The 12,659-nt window shown below is 54.8% G+C and overlaps 1 protein-coding gene and 1 long non-coding RNA gene across 2 annotated transcripts in view; one reads left to right on the forward strand and one right to left on the reverse strand.

Moving 5' to 3' along the window:
• LOC311631356 (uncharacterized protein) overlaps positions 1-12,659 on the reverse strand; it is a 388,370-nt gene that overhangs the window by 265,073 nt on the left and 110,638 nt on the right. The gene's annotated exons all lie outside the window — the stretch shown is intronic.
• On the forward strand, positions 9,155-9,662 carry LOC311631452. The gene is made up of 2 exons (XR_014796592.1): positions 9,155-9,413; positions 9,449-9,662. It is a non-coding gene; the product is annotated as an uncharacterized lncRNA (long non-coding RNA).

The raw sequence follows: 12,659 nt of genomic DNA on the forward strand, positions 1-12,659 counted from the left end.
GTGGGGCAGGGGCCCAGTCCTGTGTATTTACACACAAGGGCACTCTCCTTCCTACTAATTACACTGAGAGCCTCCCTGTGCTCAGAGATGGGCATCAATAGTCCTTCCTCCAGGAGGTTATCCTTGATGCCACCCTATACCCCCAGCAACCAACTGGAGGGGTCTCCCACTTCTGTTTTCAATCTCGCCCAATAAATGGAAGATGCAGGGGATGGAGCCCAGGAGTGTGCTGGTCTGGACATCTCAGATAGTCATTCCTCTGTCCTGCCCTGGAAAGGGCCATAGCTGCTCACCTTCGTTTTTTCTAGGTTGATCTGATTCCCTTGGAAGGCAGACAGCCAAGGTCCATCAGAAAGAGCCTCCTGGCCAGGACTAGCTCCCTATGCTACCTTCTTATGGTACACAACTGCCAGGTCCCAGGAAGGGGTGGGAAACAGGAAAAGACAGGACTAGAACCCAGCCGAAGCTCTGGGCTTCATAGGAGGGGGCATGGATCAATATGATGGGTAAGATGCCCCAGGTTCCCAGGAGGCTAGCAGAGAACTCGGGCCTGAATATGGGGGTTTTCTGTCCCTAAGGCCAATGCTGGTCACCCTAAATCAGGCTCCAGGTCACCCCCCTCCAGAACATCCTCCATCCTGGTGTACAGCATCTTCAGGTCTTCCGTATATTTTCCAAGGTAGAGAACATAGTGGGCAAACAGGTGAGGGTGGGATGAAGCCCTGCTGTCAGGTGCCCCCATGCCCTTGTCTGAAAGCCTCCCCCCCTCAGTCCTGACCTTCCCATGTGGAGCAGCCTAGAACCTTAGCAGCTCCACTCAATTGTCTCTTCCGTCACTCTCTCGGAACTACTCTTGATCCGCTCCCGGGAGCTCCTCTTGGTAAACCACAGCATCAGTGATCCTGGGCCAGCCCCATTCTCATAACCTTCTTGCACTCAGCTCCCCCAAACTCCCTTTTGGAAACTTGTAAGGGAGGGTATCATGTTCTGTGGGAGCATAAGATGGAACTGGACGAGGAAGGCCTCCCTCTCTTGACTTGGAGGCCTCCAACTGGGAACACAGAAACTCCTCTCCTCTGACCCTGGAATGTCCCCAAACAGGCTCACTCCACTTCTTCTGTAGCTTCTTCTTGGTTCCTCAGACTTTCACTATAAGAGTTGAAACCAGAGGGCCGTTCTTAATTAAGGCAGCAGGCAGGCATTCTGATGGTAGGTGGAGGCCCACGGGGTCCCTGGCCCAGGCTAGATCGAGGCAGTAGGGAGGGTTTCTGATGGCAGGTGGAGGCCCATTGGGTCCCGGGCCCCAGCTGGATGGATGCGGCAGGCAGGCTTTCTGATGACAGGTTTGAGGAATGGAAAATAACTGACCTTGCCTGGAGGGTAGAAAGTTGCTACTAACCCTTCCTAGACCTGAAGGCCAAATCAACAATCTGGGGTAGTTAAGGCTGAAGGCCAAATCAGCAGGCTGAGTTAGTCAAGGCTAAAAGAACAGGACAAACCAAGAAGGGAGATTAGGCCATCTGGCCGATACATGCAACCATAGAAACGACCTCCACCCCCTTTTTTTGAAATGTACATAAAAAGCTGGATTTGTAACTGCTTGCTGCTGTTTGCTGCCTGCTCCATCCTGGCGGCGGCAGCCCAGATTTGAATCTGTAATAAAATTTGTTATTTGACTCCGCAATTGGCTAGTTGGAGTTGTTTCCGGGTAGGGGTCTCTGCCTCTTGGGTGGTCTCTGCTCCATTCAACATTTGGGGGCTCATCCGGGATGAGAGACCCCCAGATGGGCAGACGCCCCATTCTCGTCGTCCGGACTACTTGAACAGCACCGGTAAGTAGAGGCCTCATTCGTTCCTTGTGTTTCTTGTTCTTGGTTGCTCGCGAGCGCTTGGGATCAGAGAATGGCGGGACGCTGCCAGAAGTTCTCAGATCCAGCTGGAGTGGGGGACGCCCCACCTGCGGTCTTGGTTTCTTGTTGTTTAAGTGGGTGAAGCTGAGAGAATGTTGTGGTATGTTTGGTTGTTGGTACTTCTAGGAATGCTGTTTGTTATTATTGCTGTTGTGTGTGAATTGCGCCGCGACTCTCGGTTGGTCCCTGGGGGACGCCTGTTCTTCCCCTGCTGGGACCCCGAAAGGCAGTGAAGATTGCCTTTGTGCCCGCGACCGCGCTTGCATGGGACCCCTGACCTACGTTGGGTCTCTGGTCACTGGAATCCTAATTGTCCTCTCCCTCACGGCCAAGATGGGACAGGACAATTCAAAGGGCCCCTTGAGCCCTCTTGAGTGTTTGATGAAGAATTTTGCTGACTTTAAGAGCTGGAAGCTACGGGGTCACAGTGAATGTTTATGATCTTAAAAAATTTTGTGAGTTAGAGTGGCCCACTTTTGGTGTTGGATGGCCAGATGTAGGGACATTTGAAATGTCAATTGCAGCGAGGGTCCGGACAGTGTGCTATGGAAACCCCCTGGCACCCTGACCAGATTCCTTACATAGACACCTGGATAGACATCATTGTACCTGAAGGACTGTGGTTGCCGAAGGAAAAGAGGGAAGAGAGAGACTGCCCGGGTGTTTTTGGCAAAGGGAGCTGGTGGAGGAAAGAAAGTCCCGGTTCTTCAGACACCCCCTGAGAGTCCCCGGCGGGTCAGAAGGGGTGAGAACCCCCCGCTATATCGGGCGCCTCCAGTCCCAACAGCCCCTCCCCGGGAGGCCCCGCGGGAGGAGAGAGAGAGCCCCGATTCCACTATCAGCAGTCCCCACCACACGCGGAGTAGGGTGGGGTTCGGGGCTCCTGAACCTCCCATGGGAGTGTTCCCACTGAGGGAGACTGGTGAGAGAGACGAGATAGGACGGCCAATTCGTACCTATGTGCCCTTCACCACCTCAGACCTCTATAATTAGAAAAATCAGAATCCATCCTTCTCTGAGGCTCCAGAGGAAGTTATCACCCTCCTGGAATCCGTGTTTTATACACATCAGCCCACTTGGGATGATTGCCAACAACTCCTCCGTACCCTTTTCACCACGGAGGAGAGAGAGAGAATTCGAGCTGAAGCTAGAAAACAGGTGCGGGACCAGAGGGGGGAGGTCACCGCGAATGAGCTGGAAATTGAGAAACAATTTCCCTCAAACAGGCCCGCGTGGGATCCAAATACCTGGGAAGGAGAGGAAGCTCTCCACCAGTATCGCCAGGTTTTCTTGAGGGGGCTCCGGGCGGCAGCTCTCAAGCCCACGAATCTTACTAAAGTAACTGACATACGGCAGGGCCCTGATGAGAGCCCGATGGCTTATCTTGAGAGGCTCCTCCAGGCCTACCGGACCTGGACGCCCATTGACCCTCGGGCTCCGGAGAACCAACCTGCTGTGGTACTCCAGTTTATTTCCCAGTCAGATATTAGGAAAAAGTTACAGAAGTTAGATGGCTTCCAGGGCAAGTCTCTCTCTGAGTTGGTGGCCATAGCCCAGAAGGTATACGATCAGAGGGAAGACCCAGTAAAAACTACCCAAGAGTTATCTCAGAAAATGGCCAAGGTCCTGCTTGCCAAAGAGGGCAAGGACCGGAAAGGGGGACCTAGAAAAGGCAAGGGCAACGGGCAGAAATCATTAGGCAAGAACCAATGTGCCTATTGCAAGGAAGAGGGACATTGAAAGAAAGACTGCCCCCAGCTAAAGGAAAAGAAGACAAAAGGCCCTGTCCCCGTCCTAGTGGAGGAGGTGGACTAGGGGTCTCGGGGCCCCTCCGCCCTCCGGGAGCCCAGGCTAAAACTCTCGGTAGGAGGGCAACTCATTGACTTTCTTGTGGATACCGGGGCCATTCATTCTGTAGTACAGGCCCCAGTGGGCCCCTACACCTCCAAGAAAGTGCGGGTAGTGGGGGCTACCGGCACTACCAAGAGTTAACCTTTGTCGGAGGGAAGAATTATGGACTTGGGAAAGGGCCTAGTAACCCATTCCTTCCTTGTAATACCAGAGTGCCCGGACCCCCTTCTTGGAAGAGACCTTCTCTACAAATTAAGGGCCACCATCACCTTTGATGAGAGGAACGAGCCTCAGGTGGAGCTGAACGGGGGCAAACTCCTAATTACTATTCCTGCAGAGGAGGAATACCTTCTATTTGAGGAAGAAGCCCCCTGGGGGAAAAACCCCTTAGCCCAATGGCAAAAAGAAATACCAGAGGTCTGGGCAGAGACGAACCCCCCCGGGTTGACCAAGGGCCAGCCCCCCATTCAGGTCCAGCTTATCAGCACCGCCCAGCCAGTGAGGGTTAAACAGTACCCCATGTCCCTGGAAGCAAGGAAAGGAGTGAAGAAAAACATCCAGAAGTTTAAAGCAACAAGGATACTTGTGCCAGTACAGACCCCCTGGAATACCCCTCTCTTGCCCGTTAAGAAGCCAGGTACAGGAGAGTACAGAATGGTTCAGGACTTAAAAGAAGTAAATAAGAAAGTGGAAACCATCCATCCCACCGTGCCTAACCCGTATACTCTCTTGAACCTTTTACCACCAGACCGTGCGTGGTACAGTGTCCTGCACCTGAAGGATGCCTTTTTCTGCCTTCCTTTGAACCCTCAGAGTCAGTTGCTATTTGCTTTTGAGTGGACAGACCCTGAGGAAGGGGACTCGGGCCAACTGACCTGGACCCAACTACCCCAAGGGTTCAAGAACTCCCCCACTTTGTTTGATGAGGCTCTGAGTCGAGATTTGCAAGAGTTCCGTGCCAGGCACCCTTAAGCCACACTCCTTCAGTATGTAGATGACTTCCTAGTGGCAACCAAGGAAGAAAGCGAATACATTAGGGTGACTGAGGATTTGTTAAGGACCTTGGGTGAACAAGGATACCGTGTCTCCGCCCGCAAGGCCCAATTGTGCAGCAAGGAAGTTACTTATCTGGGTTTTCGAATAAAGGAAGGGGCTCGGTCCTTAGCAGAGAGCAGAGTCCAAGCAGTCCTCCAGATACTAGTCCCGAAAACTAAGCGGCAGGTCCGGGAATTCCTAGGGACTGTGGGCTATTGTCGCCTGTGGATACCAGGCTTTGCAGAAATGGCTAAGCCCCTCCATGCAGCTACGGCTGGGGGAGCAGGACCTTTAATTTGGACAGAGAAGGAGGAAGAGGCCTTCCAAACTCTTAAGCAGGCCCTCCTTCAAGCCCCGGCTCTCAGCCTATCTGACCTGGAGAAGCCCTTTCAGCTTTTTGTGGCCGAAGGACAGGGAGTGGCAAAGGGGGTGCTCACCCAAACTCTAAGACCCTGGAAGAGGCCAGTGGCTTACTTGTCTAAGAGACTGGATCCTGTTGCCGCTGGCTGGCCGGGGTGCCTGCGAACTGTTGCAGCCGCCGCCCTCCTTGTGCGAGAAGCCACCAAGCTGACGTTTGGCCAGAACCTGGAGGTGACTTCAGCCCACAACCTTGAGGGGCTGCTCCGCACCCCTCCGGACAGGTGGATGACGAACGCCCGGATCACACAGTATCAGGTACTGTTGTTAGACCCTCCCCGCATTCAATTCCACCAGACATCGGCGCTCAATCCTGCCACCTTGTTGCCGGAGACAGACGGGACATTGCCTCTCCACCACTGTGGAGATTATCTGGACACTCTAACCACTACCCGCCCGGACCTGAAGGACCAACCCCTAGCGGATGCCGAGGTAATTCTTTTCACAGATGGCAGCAGCTACCTTCTGGACGGAGAGGGAGTGGCCAGTACAGCCGTTGTCACTTTAGACACTGTGATCTGGGCTCAGGCACTACCACGAGGTACCTCCGCCCAGAAGGCCAAATTAATAGCCCTCACTCAAGCCTTGAAGTGGGGAGAAGGAAAAGCTCTCAACATCTACACTGATAGCAGGTATGCTTTTGCCACTCTTCACGTGCACGAGGCCATCTATAAGGAGAGAGGCCTCCTCACGGCCGGAGGGAAGGACATTAAACATGCAGCAAAAATATTATCTCTCCTAGCGGCCGTGTGGAAACCCCGCAAGGTGGCCGTTATACACTGTAAGGGCCACCAACAAGGTGATTCCTTGGAAGCAAAAGGGAACCAGTTCGCGGATGAAACAGCGAGAGCTGTGGCCCGGGAGGGGCAGGCACATACATTATCGGTCACCCCCTCCCCGGTCAAGGAAGGCCAGCCAGCCATAGTCCCTTCATATTCAAAGGAAGATGATGAACTGGCTAGGAAGGTAGGGGGGACTAAGTCCTCAAACGGCTGGTATCAGTTGCCAAAAGGGAGAGTGCTACTCCCAAAAGCAGTGGGGAGGCAGTTGGTGGAGCAAACGCATCATGCCACCCACTTAGGAGAGAACAAGCTGGCTGAATTGATAAGGAAGCACTACTTGATCCGAGGTATATACAAAATGACACAAGACATAACGGAGAGGTGTACCGTTTGTGCCACAGTGAATGCGAACCCTAGCCCTCGGATTGAAGGAGGCGGTGCCCGCCTGAGGGGTGAGCAGCCAGGAGAACACTGGGAAGTCGACTTCACTGAAATGACTCCAGCCAGAGGAGGTTACAAGTACCTCTGGTATTCATTGACACCTTCTCAGGATGGGTAGAGGCTTTCCCTACGAGGGGAGAGACAGCCCAGGTAGTCTTAAAGCACTTAGTTAATAAAATAATTCCCAGATTCGGACTACCCCTCCGATTAGGCTCAGATAATGGTCCTGCCTTTATAGCTAAATTAACTCAGATATTGACTGAGGCATTAAGAATAACATAGAAACTCCACTGTACCTATCGCCCTCAGAGTTCAGGACAGGTAGAGAGAGTAAACAAGACTATAAAGAAAGCAATTACCAAAATGAAAGTAGAGACTGGTGGCCTCTGGGTAAGTTTGCTTCCTCAAGCCCTCCTCCGGGTAAGATGCACTCCGGGCAGGGAAGGGTACTCCCCTTTTCAAGTTGTATACGGGCTGAAGCCACCCATTGTACCCCGCCTGGGGCCAGAGCACCTGTCTGGCATTAAACAACGAACTTTGCTCAAGTCTTTGCAGGCTTTGCAGGCATCCCATACCCAGAGTCAAGCAGCACTGAACGAGGCTCGACCGAATCCAGACTCAGCCACAGCGGAGAAGCTGCTTTTTACTCCTGGTGACCTGGTCTACGTGAAGAAAATCAACCCAGCACAGCTGACACCCCCCTACCAGATTATCATCAGCACACCGACAGCAGCTCGAGTGGCGGGAAAGACTGCCTGGATTCACCACACTCGGTTAAAGAAAGCACCGCCTCAGGACGACAACGGGACATGGCGGGTAGAGACTACTTCAGACCCCTTAAAAGTCAAATTGACTCGGGATGGTGGGTCAGAACAGTACCCCTGATTTTGATTGTAGGCTGGGGAGGAGCAACAGTTCCCCTCCAATCTAGGTGGGTGTTGGTTCGCACAACCGATGGAACCACGTTAGCCGAGAATACCACCTACTCTAGAACCCCCAGTTTCTGAGTAGACCTGAGCCAGTTCTTTGGGGATGAGCCTTGTGATACACTGGGCCTTAGGGGACGAGCGGGGAGCATGGTCATGTCAGGACTGGGAATGATAACGTATTCCTCAACATTTGGTAGAAATATGTACGTAGCTCAGCAGCTATGGCACACTCAGCATTCCAGAGAGAAAAGGGCGGCACCGGTGTGGGAACATCGAGGATTTTTATTGTCACCATTGGGGTTATGAGACTTTTACACCCTGGAAACAAGGAGACCCGGACATTAAATTTGCCAGGCTAATTGACCCAAGGCCTGAGAGATGTTCAATCTTTACCCAGTGTAATCCAACGGTAGTAACTGTCCAAGATGGAGGAAGCCCATTTTGGCCTACAGGAAAGACTTGGGGCCTCCGCTTATATATAGCAGGCACTAACCTAGGAACCCTGTTCACTATCCAAAAAATAAAAATCAAAGGGCCCCGGCTTCCCATAGGCCCAAATGAAGTGTTAAACCCCCAAGTATTGCCTAGGCCCAGACCGAGCCCTCCACCTCAGCCCACAAGGAGCCCCTCGCGGACCACCACCATCGCAGGTCAACCTGATCAGGGCCACAATTCTTCAACAATTGTATCCACTGGGGGGAAACCAAGAATCGCTATCCCTCCTGTTCCTGTCCCACAGGCCAGACTCATGAGGACTCTAGATTCAATTTTTACTCTCCTGAATAGCTCCAACCCAGCGACCACCGATAGTTGCTGGTTATGCTTAAATCCCTCACCCCCTTACTATGTAGGTCTAGCCACCAGCCTAAAAATAAAAACAAAAAAGGAGGAAGTAAAAAACACCACCCTTGATGATCAGCATCTCGCTGATCTAGCAACTTGCCTGGAAGGAGGGGCGACCTCATTAACCCTGGGGGACCTCCAAAGGGAAAGATCCTGTTTCATAGGAGGAGAATACTCCTTGTCAGCTTCCTCTTACTCCCAGAATTATAATAACAGCATAAAAATTTCCCGCAACACCCAGGTATTGATTGCCCCTGAAGGGGTTTGGTTTGCTTACACTTATAGACTGACTCTGTGTCTGGTAGCTGAAAGGAGCCGAGAGCCTTGGTTCTGCATTTTAATATATATAATCCCCCAGGTCTATATCTATGCTGGCCCCTCCGGAATGAAGCATTTCCTATCCCCAGAAGCCCATTTCCGCCTTCAGAAAAGAACCCCCCTCTTAGTCCCATTACTTGCTGAGCTAGGAATTGCCGGTTCAGCGGCCGTTAGCGCTGCAGCCCTGACTACTGGCCCGATTGGGATTCAGAAACTATCAGTCCAGTTCTCAGAAAATATCAGGCTCATTCAAGATCAAATCAGCCACCTAAAGAAGGCCCTGGACTCCCTGGCGGAGGTAGTCCTCCAGAACCGGCGAGGGCTAGACTTGTTATTTCTCCAACAGGGAGGCCTCTGTACAGCGCTGGGAGAGGCTTGTTGCTTCTACGCTAACCACTCAGGCGTGACAAGGGAGAGCATTAAAACCCTACAGAAGCTACTGAGAGAAAGGGAAAAGGAGAAAGAAAGTCAAGAGGGCTGGTTTAAAGGGCTGTTCAATTAGTCCCCTTGGCTGACCACCCCGATATCAGCCTTGGCGGGATCCCTCCTACTCTTACTTCTAGGCCTAATCTATAGGCCCATCATAATTAATAGGTTAGTAGCTTTTATTAGAGAGCATGTTCAGGCTGTTAAGCTGTTGGCCCTAACCACCCAATACAGCCGAATCGTGCAAACTGAAGACACAGCTATTTAGCTAACTGCTGATTTCTTGCTTTTGTAAACTTGGTTACTTGCTTGCTTACAAAGAAAAGAGGCCAAGGATTTGACCTCTGCTAAGGAACTAAAAGCAGTGGGGAATGAGGAATGGAAAATAACTGACCTTGCCTGGAGGGTAGAAAGTTGCTACTAACCCCTCCTGGACCTGAAGGCCAAATCAACAGTCTGGGGTAGTTAAGGCTGAAGGCCAAATCAGCAGGCTGAGTTAGTCAAGGCTAAAAGAACAGGACAAACCAAGAAGGGAGATTAGGCCATCTGGCCGATACATGCAACCATAGAAACGACCTCCACCCCCTTTTTTTGAAATGTACATAAAAAGCTGGATTTGTAACTGCTTGCTGCTGTTTGCTGCCTGCTCCATCCTGGCGGCGGCAGCCCAGATTTGAATCTGTAATAAAATTTGTTATTTGACTCCGCAATTGGCTAGTTGGAGTTGTTTCCCGGGTAGGGGTCTCTGCCTCTTGGGTGGTCTCTGCTCCATTCAACAAGGTTGAGGCCCATTGGGTCCCGGGCCCGGGTTAGATGGATACAGCAGGCAGACTTTCTGATAGAAGGTGGAGGCCCACTGGGTCCCGGGCCTGGGATGGATGGATGCGGCAGGCAGGCTTTCTGATGGCAGGTAGAGGCCCATTGGGTCCCAGGCCCGGGATTGATTGATGCAGTAGGCAGGCTTTCTGATGGCAGGTGGAGGCCCATTGGGTCCCGGCCCAGGCTAGATCGATGCAGCAGGCAGGCTTTCTGATGGCAGGGGGAGGCCCATGGGATCCAGGGCCCAGGCCAGATCGATGCGGCAGGCAGGCTTTCTGATGGCAGGTGGAGGCCCATTGGATTTTGGGCCCGGGCTAGATTGAGGAGGTAGGGAGGCTTTTTGATCGCAGGTGGAGGCCCATTGGGTCCCAGCCCTGGATAGATCGATGTGGCAGACAGGCTTTCTGATGCCAGGTGGAGGCCCATTGGGTCCCAGCCCTGGATAGATCGATGTGGCAGACAGGCTTTCTGATGGCAGGTGGAGGCCCATTGGGTCCTGGCTCCGGGCTGGATGGTTGCGGCAGGCAGGCTTTCTGATGGCATGTGGAGGCCCATTGGGTCCCGGGCCCAGCTGGATGGAGGAGGCAGGCAGGCTTTCTGATGGCAGGTGGAGGCCTATTGCGTCCCGCATTCCGCCTGGAATGTTGCAGCAGGCAGGCAGTCTGATGGCAGATGGAGGCTCATTGGATCCCTTGCCCAGGGTGGATGGAGGCACCAGGCAGGCTTTCTTATGGCAGGTTGAGGCGCATTGAGTCCCTGCCAGGGCTGGATTGCGGAGGCAGGAAGGCTTTCAGATGGCAGGTGGAGACCCATTGGGTCCTGGGCCCAGGCTAGATAGAGGTGGCAGGCAGGTTCTGATGGCAGGTTGAGGCCCATAGGGTCCCGGGCCCGGGCTGGATTTAGGCCGCTGGCGTATGCCCATTTGTTCCGGAATGCGGGCTAGATTGAGTCGGCAGGCAGGCATAAGTGTTGCAGGCAGAAGCCCAGTGGGTCCCTGCCCTGGGTTTGATCTAGTCGGCTGACAGAGGACCAATGTGTCCAGGACCCAGGATGGAATGAGGTGGCAGGCAGGCATTCCTGTGGCAGGCGGAAGCTCAGGGGGTCCCGGCCCCGGGCTGGATCAAGGTGGCTGGCGGAGGACAATTGGGGTCAGGGACCCAGGCTGGATTGAGACGGCAGGCAGGCATTCGGGCAACAGGTGGAATCTCAGGGGGTCCCAGCCCCGGGCTGGATCGAGGCAGCTGGCAGAGGCCCATTGGGTCCAGGCTCCGGGCTAGATCGAGGTGGCAGGTATGCATTTGTGAGGCGGGCAGAAGCCCTGGGGGTCCTATTCCTGGGCTGGATCGAGGTGGCAGGCAGGCTTTCAGGCAAGAGGTAGAAGCCCAGGGGGTCCCGGCCCCGGGCTGGATCTAGGCAGCTGGTGGAGGACCATTGGGCCTGGGTACCGGGCTGGATCAAAGTGGCAGGCAGGCATTCGTGTGACAAATGGAAGCCCAGGGATCCCTGCCCTGGGTTTGATCTAGTCGGCTGGCGGAGGACTGTTGTGTCCGGGACCCAGGATGGAATGAGGTGGCAGGCAGGCATTCCTGTGGCAGGTGGAAGCTCAGGGGGTCCCGGCCCCGGGCTGGATCAAGGTGGCTGGCGGAGGACAATTGGGTCAGGGACCCAGGCTGGATCGAGGCAGCAGGCAAGCATTCGGGCAACAGGGGGAATCCCAGGGGGTCTCGGCCCCGGGCTGGATCGAGGCAGCTGGCAGAGGCCCATTGGGTCCAGGCTCCGGCCTAGATCGAGGTGGCAGGTATGTATTTGTGAGGCGGGCAGAAGCCCTGGGGGTCCCGGTCCTGGGCTGGATCGAGGCGGTAAGCAGGCTTTCTGACGGCCGGTGGAGGCCCATGGGCTCCTGGGCCAGGGCTGGATGGAGTCAGCTGGCAGAGGACCATTGAGTCCGGGCTTCAGGATGGATCGAGGAATCAGGCAGGCATTCGGGCAACAGGTGGAAGCCCAGGGGTCCCGACCCCGGGCTGGATCGAGGCGGATGGCAGAGGACCTTTGGGTCCGGGCTCTGGGCTAGATCGAGGTGGCAGGTATGCATTCGGGCAACAGGTGGAATCACAGGGGTCCGGGCCCCGGGCTGGATCAAGGCGGCTGGTAGAGGCCCATTGGGTCCAGATCCCAGGCTGGATCGAGGTGGCAGGTATGCATTCGTGTGGCGGGCAGAAGCCCAGGGGGTCCCGGCCCAGGGCTGGGTCTAGGCGGCTGGTGGAGGACAATAGTGTCCGGGCCCCGGGCTAGATCGAGGTGGCAGGCAGGCATTCGGGCAACAGGTGGAAGCCCAGGGTGTCCCGGCCCCAGGCTGGATCGAGGTGGCTGGCAGGCATTTGTGTGGTAGGCGGAAGCTCAGGGGGTCCAGGCCCGGGGCTGGATGGAGGCAGCAAGCAGGCATTCGTGCAACAGGTGGAAGCCCAGTTGTCCCCGCCCAGGCTGGATGGGGCGGCTTGCAGAGGCCCATTGGGTCTTGTTCCCGGGCTGGATTGAGGCGGCAGGCAGGCATCCATGTGGCATGCAGAAGCCCAGGGCGTCCCGATCCCGGGCTGGATCGAGGCCGCAAACAGGCATACGGGTGTCAGGCAGAAGCCCAGGGTGTCCCTGCCCGGGGCTGAATCCAGGCTGTAAGCAGAGGCCCATTGGGTATAGGCCCCGGCTGGATCGAGGCAGCAGGCAGGCATATGGGGAGCAGGCAGAGTCCCAGGGGGTCCTGACCCCGGGCTGAATCGAGGCGGCTGGCAGGCATTCGTGTGACAGGCGGAAGCTCAGGGGGTCCAGGCCCGGGGCTGGATGGAGGCAGCAAGCAGGCATTCGTGCAACAGGTGGAAGCCCAGTTGTCCCCG

This window comes from Pipistrellus hanaki (assembly GCF_964339955.1).
Source record: "Pipistrellus hanaki genome assembly, chromosome: 12".
NCBI classification, from domain to species: domain Eukaryota; kingdom Metazoa; phylum Chordata; class Mammalia; order Chiroptera; family Vespertilionidae; genus Pipistrellus; species Pipistrellus hanaki.